Raw genomic sequence first — 10,232 nt, 5'->3', positions numbered from 1 at the left:
TATTTGTATAGTTCAGATAACCAGTTTGGTTTCAAGGCCAAGCATGGTACTGATCTATATGTATCTATGCACTTAAGGAAATGGCGGGAACCTACAGAAGACAAAAATCCTCTGTTTTTATTGGTTTTATTGATGCCTCCAAGGCTTTTGACCGAGTTAATCACCACAAGCTGTTTTTAAAACTGCCAAAGAGGAGTACCAAATGGTATAATCAGGATCCTGGCTTTTTGTATTCCATCAGAGCATACAATCAAATGGGGGGATGCTTCTCTAGACCGTTTGGTGTTGGTAATGGACGTCCGTCGGGGGGTATATTATCTCCGGCCCTTTTTAATATTTACTGGATGACCGTCTGACCAGCTGAGACAGTGTAAGACAGGATGCATGATGTGTACATACTAGTGAACCATCTCATGTTGCAGATGACTTGGCTATTGTCTCCCCTAGCATGCAGGGTTTCAGAGCTGTTAAATATGTTCCAAATATGGGGTTGAATATACGTGAATATAATGGCAAAGAGTCTGGTTATGTTTTGTAGAGTAAAGAGGATAAGACCTAAATTTTCCATCTTTCCATTTGCGGGGCATGTGCTACTGTTGTTATGCAAAAAGTAAAAAAAAGTATTTGGGTCACATCCATAGATCCAATGTCATGATGAGGACATGTATAGGCAGCGTCGCATGTTATAAATCAGCGCTAACATACTGCCAGAAGTTTTCCTGGTGTTTCTGTTACTGTCAAGACAAACTCTTTAAAGCATATTGTACTACTTTTTACACTGCCCCCATGTGGTCAAGTTTAAAAAGGCAAGCTACAATAGTTGCGGGTCGCTTAAAGACTGTTTGCGTATTCTACTAGGGAAACCCAGGTGGTGTATATGCAAGTAACTTGTTTTGTCAAGCAGGAGTTATTCTTTCTCTCCGCTTTACTGTGGAATTTGATGTATAAGGATCGTCGCTGTGAATTCTTCTTGTAACTCTGTCATTTTAACTTGATTGACCCAAGGTTCAGTGCTCTGCGTACCAGTCCCCCTTATGATTACTGGTATAGTTGTCTTATTTGATTGGTTTCTGTCTTGTGTGATCTGTATGCTTCTCTGTTGTTGCTTTTGTATTTTTTATGGACCATGAGTCTAATAAAAAGGCTAATCAGAAAGGTTACACATTGAACATTAAATTCAACAGATTATAACCTGCGCTTGTTGCCTCGTGTGCGCTGATGCGCTCATCTGTTGACTTTTCCAAATGCCTTCCTACAGTTGCTTACTGTTAAAAAGTGGCTTTCCCACAAAAACAAGTGTGTTATTAGTATGAGATATATGGGATTTTAACTGTCGAGCTTGGGTCGGGCTCAGACATAAATATCTTAAAGGTTCCATGATATGTGCTCTTTGTATGCTTATAGACCTGGTGGTTCCCTATACCATATCTGAAGTTTCCTTCTTAAAATGTACCTTAGTGCAGAATTAGAGCCACTAGAGCCAGTCCCACAATGACTTTCATCAGCTGTGCCATTTCTGTGTCTGTGGTTTTGAAGAGGAGATGGGGGAGGAGGCTGGGGGTGGCCTTGACCAACTGCCACTTTGCTCGTTTGATAGCCATGATGTCTCTCTCTCTCATGTGTGGGCCAATTCTCTGGACGAGAAACAGAGAAGGGGAGTTAACCTTGCCCCTTATGACCTCATACGGGCAAGATTCCATTGGCCCATCTGCGCTTTCATTGTCTCAGGCAAGAGCCGGATACCCAGGCCTCGTTTACACCTATCGCCATCATTAATGTTAAAAATAAAAGTGAAATTTTCATGCCATGGGACCTTTATGCCTGCGGGCTTTAGGGTTCGTCAGTGCGCTTTCGGACGGTGCCGGCTCGGACAAAAAATGTAGCCGATCACCACTCTAGTGAAGGAGTTAGCTAATAAACCTGTTTGAGTCATAATCCACTCGGATCTTTAACCCAAGTCTTTAAATTAACTCACGAATCTTAACTGCAAAAAGTTTTTAACTACCATTTCGTAGCAAAACAACTGAGGAGCTGAACAGAGACACGTCCGACCTGCAGTCTCAGAGCCAGAAGTTTGCAGACCAAGGTTTCAATAGAGAACTAACGAGCCCTTGATGACTCACAGGCCTCAATACGCATAGTTGTCGATGATGGCGCGAGTCAGTCAATCCGGCAAATCAGCCTCCTACTTTGTCATGAGTGGATGTGATTCTGACGAGTAAGTGAATCCTCCTCTCTCCGGTTTGCCAGGCCTATTAGCTAGGCAACGCTAGTGATGCGTCACAACTAATGACTTCACAACCAAACGTTAGCGATGGTTATGGCAGATCCAGAGCGGCTCTGGGCAGATCCAATAGTTTTAAACTTCAAGTACCTGCCTTCAGGAAGTTAATACTTGTCAATGAAGTGGCAGATTCTCTGTACAAATGAATGTACGAGCGTCTGGAAGGACCAGCTAGGGAAACACACAACTAAGGGAAACCCCAATTACAGTTCTCTCCCAAGTGTGAAGGGTTTTTGATGGAAGCTTTAGACATTAGAAGACTTTCTTCTTTGGCCCTTGCTCGCACATTCTATGGCTCAGGGACAGAAAGGGGAGGTCACTACATTCACGTTGTGATGGTGACATAATCCCCCAAGAGGGTGCGGGCCTATCCCAAGACTCATTGGGGGCTCTAAACCCAGCCAAGAATCCCTGATATGGGGTTGATTCCGCCCAGGCCCCTGTACTCCCAGGCATTAAAGCTAAACGTACAATATTTGACGTGCAGCCAGCCAACCCACTGGCCTTGCCTTCTCTCTCTCTCTCTCTCTCTCCTCACTCTCTCTCTCTTCCGCTCTCCTCAGCCTTGGTTTTAATTGCTTTGACGGAGTGCTCACCTCGGAGCTCAACAGGATTTTTACAAGGTTTGGGGAGACCAACTATTAATAAATACCTCCCTATCCTCTGTTGCACCTCGCTCTTCACCTACGTGGGATGGCAGGAGCATGGTAGGAGAGTAAAAGCGCTTTTTACTAACCTACACATTTTTTTTTAATTACCAACTGTGACTTTGTAGTCAATTTATCACATTGTTTGTGAATACACACAATATTATATCCATACTTACCGGTGTCATAGTTGTAAGGACTGTGCCCTGCACGTTGCTATCATAAAGTATGGTATTGTTTCTAACCGGTGTGCTGCCAGTATCATCCTGCGCTGTAAGGGAGGAAGTTATAATTATGTCGGCGACTAACTATTCAAACACATTTCTAATTATCATTCCAAATGAAATCGGTGTCACCTCGCGAAAAAAGAATGATCTCTCTCTTGTTTCTTACTCAAGTTTCTTTCTTACTATACACAGCTTTGAGTTTCTTTGCTTTGTTGTATGTATGCTGCAAGGCACGACTTTACACTCCAGTTTTATAAGTGTATTATGTGTCTCTGAAGCTTTCATAGCTGCTTTGACCTTATAACAGCTAACACTCGGAAACAATGGTTCCCAATGCCCTTGTGAAAGCCTGCCCTCCATATTTGATTCACTTCCCCGTAGGATACGACTTATCTGACTCTTAAAAGGAAACCCCACCTTAAAACTGTCACATAACAGCTCTGCGTTCACAACAGAGTTTTGCACCACCGGTTTTTGAAGCAAGTCCATTTCTAATGGAAATGGATGAAATAATCTCACCATACTTGCAGATTTTTACACAATGTACTAAAAAGTTTATGTTACCACCTCATATATGGAAAGCATTAATAGTCACAAGATGATTGCAGAAGCAGGAGTTTGTAACCTCACAGACAATAATGCAATGCAGCTGCAAAACATGTAGCGTTGTAAGAGGAGCAGCATTACTCAGCCAATGCATCTGATTGTGATTACCAATTTGATTTAATTATATTATGTATTAATGCCTACAAGAATAAGCATGTTGAGCACTAATATGAGGCATGTTGAGGGAAAGTATACAATACAACACTTCATTGTTACAAAGTCACTGGTGTGAAACTTCCAGCTTCAACTTTTCCTAACTAGCTGCTTTCCTTCCTCTGTGTGGGTAAATGGGATTAGCTTCTTTAATGAAGACGTACTATAATCATAGGTGCCCACCTTGAATGTACAGACCTATTCCCCTGCTTTAGTTCCACTCCCCGCTGTGGGGACTAATTAGAACCTGCAATGCATCATGACGGAAGAGGAGATATGGAAGTTAAAAGGAAAGATTGGAGCTGTGAGATTGATCTGGTCCTAAATGATAGAAGAATTGATCACGCCTGCATGTGGCGGAGGGCGAGGAGCGATAGCACTCCCTAATGAGGAGAATAGCCATTATGTACGAGTTAACAGATACGTGGGCAATCTCTCACGCTGATTAAAAAGCTTATGAGCGCCGTGACGCTTTGTCCTCCACATTCAGCAGAACGGGGAGGAGGATGGACAGGAGCTGATGAAGCCATAGTCGAGCTCCAGATCAATTTTACAACCTGTGGGATTTTGGATGAACACATCAAGAAACATTTTAGCTCTCTGATTTGACCAAGCTGAAGATCATAATGAGATAAAGCATATTAGCTACCGCTTAGCTGGTAATATCAGCTGAAATATGATTCCTCTTTGACAAGCAAACCTTATATGACTTATTTGCAATTATGTATTCCCTTCTTTGGTTCACCTATCCAATTCTGACAGTGTCAACAATGTGACTGTTGCTATGACCTATGGTGACAAACAAATCTCTGGCGATAACTGGCAGGCTGGCATAACGCTACTGCTAAAAAGCATGTTTGCATGACAGCTCACATGGTTGAGCGTGTCCCCATGGATAAAGGCTCAGTCCTTGCAACAGTGGCTGCGGGTTCATGTCCCCTTATGTTGTCATACCCACCTCTCTCTCCCCTATGCACACCAGCTCAATGACCAAAGCTTTCTTATTGTTTTGCTATATGTTCCAGCACAGATGGATGATGCAAGTTGAGACATGTCTTTTGCATTGATTTTTATTTCTATAACATTGTAGCCCTAAGATGCCGGGGATTCATCGCACCCTCTGACATGCATAGAAATGTGATTTTGTACAGTACTGTTGACCCAGATGTTGACTTATTAGACCCATCTTCCACTCACACAGTTTGATATTCAGATCAGAACTGCATTTCTTAACTTCAAACGTAGTTTTAATGGCAACATGAGGTCACACGGCGGTCTAAGGTCGGTCAAACAGCATTTACGCCAACAACATTTCTTAGGGATATAATTTATCTCAATAAAACATTTGCGATTGGTAGATTTTGCTCATGGAGGTTCAACTTTACACTCAATTCACGTCGTCACCAATCCAGATCCAAAATGGCCATAGTAACCATGTTTGCACAATCCAATTTTATATAACCCTGCTCTGCTGAATGAGAAGCCTTGCCAACAGAGCAATTCTCTGTTCCCACTTTGCCACAACCGGCAGCCAGTGCCTCACTTCCACAAGTACATATCAAGCCTCTTCAACCTATTTCACAAGAACTTGCGAATGCACTTTTCTGTGCAGCTTCCTGCTGTGACGAATGCTCTTTCAAAAGCTCCTTACAACAAGATGAGTTTTAAGTTTACAATATCATTCTTCATTTGCATTTACATGAATAAACCTAAACACAACGTGGTAAATCAGTACCGCCACATTGGTAACTGCTGTTTTACTAAATGTTTTTTGGGAAAGTGTTTTCTCTCTTTACGATACGTGCCCTATCTTCCTTTGTTGTGCTTTGTAGCTTGCCTGACAACCCACTGGAGCAACAACCTTCTCGTGCTCCCTAATGTGTAAAAAGGGTGTTGGCAGGACACTTTTCACATACACACACATGATACACACATTGATCCCTGTGCCTTCTTTCTAACGCCACTATGCCATGGTGACAGCTTGCTGCGTCCTGCTTTTGTATTTTTCATTTCAACCACACACCTTCTCCACTTTGTAAGCTTGATGTGTTTTGTTTTCCATCTCTCTTCACAACCCACCCCTCCTCTTCCTGTTTACTACTGTTTAGGCTAACTGCTTTAATGGGGTCAAATAGACGCACCTTGCCCACACCTGTTCACACACTGCATTATTCTGTGCAGGAGACAGTTTGGATTTACCACTTTCATGTTCCTTCGCCCAACCTTCCTATGGTAATGAGAAAAACACACGCACACACAACACACACACACCAATCAATGAACTGTGTTAGCATTTATATGGCTTTGCTTGATATAGCTAGCCGAAAGGGAGCCTGCGAGCAACAGACACAAATAAAAAGAGGTTGTTAGCTGTGATTGCCATGAAACAGACTTTAGCAATGTTGTCCACTTAACGGAACCCATTAAACACCACTCCAGACTAAATGCTCAGTGTTTTAACAAGATTCATCATTCATAAATTTTAGTGCCACTTTAAACCAATCAAGCCGGGTAATTTCTTGATTATGCACTGTTTATTTATGCAAATACTTTATGTGGCAAAACATACAATAGATAGTTGATTGGGCCTAGGAATAAGGCAAGTGTTGGATCTTGATTTACCATGTTAATTGTATTTTTGCTAATGTGGATCCTGCTAATAGGCTGAGAAAGCACTTATGGATTTGTGTGATTTTAGTGTTACAGACCAAATTTAGATCACAGGTAGATTTCAGAGTCGTATTAAATTCTTGTTTTCTCTCTCTGAAACGGCGAGATCCTAATACCATGACGGAAATCTGTATGAAGCCAGAGGGAGGGAGAACCTGTAAGAAAAAGAAAAAGAGGGGGAGTGGAAAGACTAAGCATAAAGTGAAACATAATCCACGATATGGTGCTAATCTTCTGATTTGGGCAAATTTCCTTCTGCAGCGGAATCAAAAGGTCTATTTGCTTTATTTTTTTTCAACAGATGAGTTTTTAATTTTCACAGTTCTATGGATTACATCAATTCAAAGCTCCCTGTCATAAATGAAAGATCTCTATCATCATCCCCTTCTCCTCTCGCCTCATCTCCCCTCCTCTCGTCTCTCTGGTTGATGTGTGTGCACTTGTGACAAGAAACATTGGAGAACGAATATACAAGGCGGGTTTTTTTGTCTAACAGCAGGGTCCTCACACACTGTTAAATGGACAGATTGCTTTCTGGTTGTTGGGTATGCAAATCTGACACTGCTCTTCCCTCTGGTGGAAAAATAGGGAGAAGCAGCCAAGAAAGATTTCACTCCTCCATCCTTTTCCAAACAGGTAACAGCATACAGCAAAGGGGGTCAGACCTCCGATAATTGAAGTTTCTGCTTTTTTGTCGTCTTTTTAGCACTGGACACTTTTATCTAACAGGCCCAATTTTTTGTGATGCCCAACACAACAACCATTATTCTATGAGGATTTTCTCTCTTCAAACAAACAATGCTTCGGCTTAAAGGACAGGAGAGTCCCATGTTGCTTGGGACGGAAGACAGTGGGGACTGAGAGGCGCGGCTGCCGAAAAAGCACTTACCATTCACAAATAGCGTCAGGGAAGCTATCCCTGAGGTACACAGCCCTGAATGTCACCTACCTGCCTGGGCCCAATTCCTTATTAAACCCTCCCTAGGGCAGACACACTTAAATACATATTTGCATACAAATGCAGTGATTAACCCTCTAGTGCATTAGCTCAGGCTGCTTCTTTGGGGCCCCTCGGTGCTATACTCACTCAGCGTTTGTCTACGTGTGCCTGAAATGAGGGGAATAATGATGTTTTATTGACCTTTGGTTGAATTGACTTCCATTGGTTTCCTCTGGCTATATTGCTTATGGATTTCGAGATACTCATTATTTCTTTTCCTCTGCCAATAAATCACAGAGACGCTTCAGTTTGCATTTGATATTATGACAGTGCGCTCTGTTTTGATTTAAGAAGTACATTTCCATATTGTGTCCCCATAAGCCATAAAGCAGTGAACAAAAAGTTAACGATAGCAGTTAGGGAACTGTTATTACCGTGCAAATACTAGCATACAGTGAGTAAAAAATTGTCTCCGTCTTGTCGATTACTTGAGATCCGTAGCAGAACTATACTATATCCATATTAACACGGCTGACACACATATATCACATGACTATGTTTACTCTGGCACACACTGGACGTGCCTGCCAGAGTAACAGGAAGCAGATTGGTTAACTTATCTGCGTTGAAACATGAGATGTTTAATGAAATACAGAAATACCATTGGAGAAAGAACAACAAATGCAAAAGTAAGAGCAGGGCTTTATTGCTTGCCTGACATGAGGCATGTAACGTTAGGTGAGTTTTTCAAACCAAACCAGGGGGCAGCAGTGTTTCCAAAAGTCTCTGTTTTGGGACTTGGTAGTCTACATCCACAACGTTCCCCTTCTGGAATTGTGTTCAGGTGACACCTGAAATTCTGCTTTCTCTTTGTGTTGGGCATTCTAAACACCGCTGGATTTCTGAGAACTATGGTTAGCTGCTCCTCAGATCTCTGCAGGATAAAATCCAGACCGCTAGCTAGACTTTCCATCCCCATCGATTTTCTGTGTGCAGGACTAAAACACTTTTAAACGTACACATGTTCCCCAAAACAAGTTCCTTCCGAGGCTATTTTGCAGCGCAAAGAAAGGCCATCACGGAATGCTGTGTGGACTAGCCGACCCTCCTCCGCGAGCTGTGGGGAAGCGTAAGGCAATGCGACTACTGGGGCTCGGAAATGCCGGAGTACCAGTGGACTCGAGCGCGTAAACATTGCAAAAAGAACCAGTTCTTAAACCAAAACGTAGTCGCGAGATGTAGTCTAAGCTTTGTTCTGTTTATAGCGAAAAACACTGACATAAAAGACGAGTCAGTGATATGCCAAGTGTTCATATGTTGCTGCTTCTGAGGCTAGTGTGTGGATAGGCACGTGAGCCCGTGTGTGCAGAGCAACGAATAGGATATAAATTTAAAGTGATGATCCTGTCCTGATCTTTTTTATTTTATCCACAAATGGCGTGCTTAGTGACCTCGAGGCTCACCTTGAAGCTCCACAGACACACTCCCGTGGAGTCAAGAAAACAGAAAAAAAAAATTACAGACCAAGACAGGGCTCTTCATACAGATCTCTTCCATCCTACTCGCCCCCACTCCCTCTTCCACTTACTAAGTCACATTCTGTTGCATAAGATGGAGACAAATGTGTGTTTTTTCTTTGCCTCCATAGCCCTCCAAACATCTCTCTCCTCCGCCGTCCATTGGCAGCGCACACAGCCGTGGGCAGAGCTAATTAAATGCTTCAATGTGAGTCCCTTGCCTTGCCTCGCTTGCCATTCCAGCCTCAGCAAAGGTCACCCTACTCACAGGCAGATGCAGACATTCCTCATCACTGTTTTCTTTTGAGAAATTTAGCAGATTGTTTATTATCAATTACAAGTTTGCCTTTTTAAAGGCCAACACGCCCCCAGAGTGCATGACTGGGAAGGAGATGGAGAAGAGAAAGAGAGAAGAAAGAAGAGGGGGGTTTGGGGGCTGTAGCAGCAAAGTGGCTGAGGGGTCCAGCTTCTTTCCTTTTTGCTCGAGTTGAGTCAGGCTATGATTCGTGATCAACAGAGAGAGAGAGTTTGAGATAAGCAGAGGAGAGGAGCTCTCTCGTCTACAGTAACCCCTGTACCTCTGTCTGCTCCCATCAGTCTCTCTATCCCTCCTCCCCCTCGCTCTCCTCTCTCTCTCTCTCTCTCTCTCTCTCATTTCAAATAGAGACTGTTAAGGGAACCAAAGCTGAGTGGCAGAAACACAGGCCTGGCCTCTGGATATGACCGTACTGACCAAGCCAAATCACTGCTCGTAGAAAAAACACTTGCTCACTTCTTCTGCGCCCTTTCAATGCTCCACCCATCCCTCCTTTTGAAAGAGACACGAGGCCAGAGTAAAGTCCGCCAGGTGACATTTTACCCCCCCGTCAGTGAAGCAGGCTCTATTGGAATGAGGAAACAGATGATTTCTATCGTAATGTCAAAGGGGGGGCAAAAGCATGTCATTGCATCCTGACTTTTCCACACAAACCACATGGAAAACTCTCTTTTTGGTAAAAGCCTTCCGATCATTACTATTTAATACCGTCTTCATGTTGGTTTCAGTTGTCGTTAGTTCATTTTGTAGTCATTTGCTGGTTGAGTTACGCTAAAACAAATGTGCTCTATTGCACATAACATTTGTAGACTGTCTCATATTTGTTCGATGGGTAGATATTCATTTTCAATTTTGGGGATAGACATTTAGAA

The 10,232-nt window shown here is 42.9% G+C and overlaps 1 long non-coding RNA gene across 1 annotated transcript in view; it reads right to left on the bottom strand.

The window, feature by feature from the left end:
- The window catches only part of LOC116707454 (uncharacterized), a 21,343-nt gene extending 11,329 nt beyond the window's left edge, over positions 1-10,014 (bottom strand). Inside the window, exons 1-2 of the long non-coding RNA XR_004336515.1 lie at positions 10,001-10,014; positions 3,590-3,596 (exon numbers count right to left, since the gene is read on the bottom strand). This is a non-coding gene — a long non-coding RNA (uncharacterized LOC116707454). The remainder of the gene's footprint in view (positions 1-3,589; positions 3,597-10,000) is intronic.
- Positions 10,015-10,232: the final 218 nt, after the last annotated feature.

Source organism: Etheostoma spectabile, chromosome 19 (genome assembly GCF_008692095.1).
Source record: "Etheostoma spectabile isolate EspeVRDwgs_2016 chromosome 19, UIUC_Espe_1.0, whole genome shotgun sequence".
In the NCBI taxonomy this organism is placed as follows: domain Eukaryota; kingdom Metazoa; phylum Chordata; class Actinopteri; order Perciformes; family Percidae; genus Etheostoma; species Etheostoma spectabile.
Note: the sequence above shows the minus strand (reverse complement) of the source record. Positions and strands in the feature narration are given on the sequence as shown.